The sequence below is a fragment of the Laccaria bicolor genome, genomic scaffold (assembly GCF_000143565.1).
Source record: "Laccaria bicolor S238N-H82 LACBIscaffold_31 genomic scaffold, whole genome shotgun sequence".
Lineage (NCBI taxonomy): Eukaryota > Fungi > Basidiomycota > Agaricomycetes > Agaricales > Hydnangiaceae > Laccaria > Laccaria bicolor.
The window spans coordinates 329,412-330,405 of record NW_001889902.1 but is presented as its reverse complement, the minus strand read 5'-3'; positions in this window follow the sequence as shown (position 1 = coordinate 330,405).

Below are 994 nucleotides of genomic sequence, written 5' to 3'. Positions count from 1 at the left end.
ACTACAACATTTGTAGTCAAAAAAGCGGACACTACAAACATTTGTAATGAAAAAAGCGCACACTACAAACATTTAACATTTGTAGTCAAAAAAGCGGACACTACAAACATTTGTAAGGAAAAAAGCGCACACTACAAACATTTGTAATGAAAAAGGCAAAGACTACAAACATTTGTAGTCAAAAAAGCGGACACTACAAGCATTTGTAAGGAAAAAAGCGCACACTACAAACATTTGTAATGAAAAAGGCAAAGACTACAAACATTTGTAGTCAAAAAGCGCACACTACAAACATTTGTAGTCAAAAAAGCGCACACTACAAACATTTGTAATGAAAAAAGCGAAGACTACAAACATTTGTAGTCAAAAAAGCGCACACTACAAGCCTTTGTAATGAAAAAGGCAAAGACTACAAACATTTGTAGTCAAAAAAGCGGACACTACAAACATTTGTAATGAAAAAGCGCACACTACAAACATTTGTAGTCAAAAAAGCGGACACTACAAACATTTGTAATGAAAAAAGCGCACACTACAAGCCTTTGTAATGAAAAAGGCAAAGACTACAAACATTTGTAATGAAAAAAGCGCACACTACAAACATTTGTAGTCAAAAAAGCGGACACTACAAACTTTAGTAATGAAAAAAGCGCACACTAGTAATTTTACAAAGACTACAAACATTTGTAGTCAAAAAAGCGCACACTACATGCATTTGTAGTCTAAAAAGCGGACACTACAAAGTTTAGTAATGAAAAAAGCGCACATTAGTAATTTTTGTAGTGAAAAAGCGGACAGTACAAACCAAACTGATATTATGTAATGACTTTCCAAATTAGGAAATATGCGAACATCGTCATAAACAATGACAACACTAAGCTAGCCACTAACTCCAGTGGCCCAAAGAGCGTGGGAAACAGTTCCCAACCTAAATGTGCATTGTGCCTGACATTAGGTGTGGCAGAAAAAAGTGTAACGCTTTCCCAATAGAAAT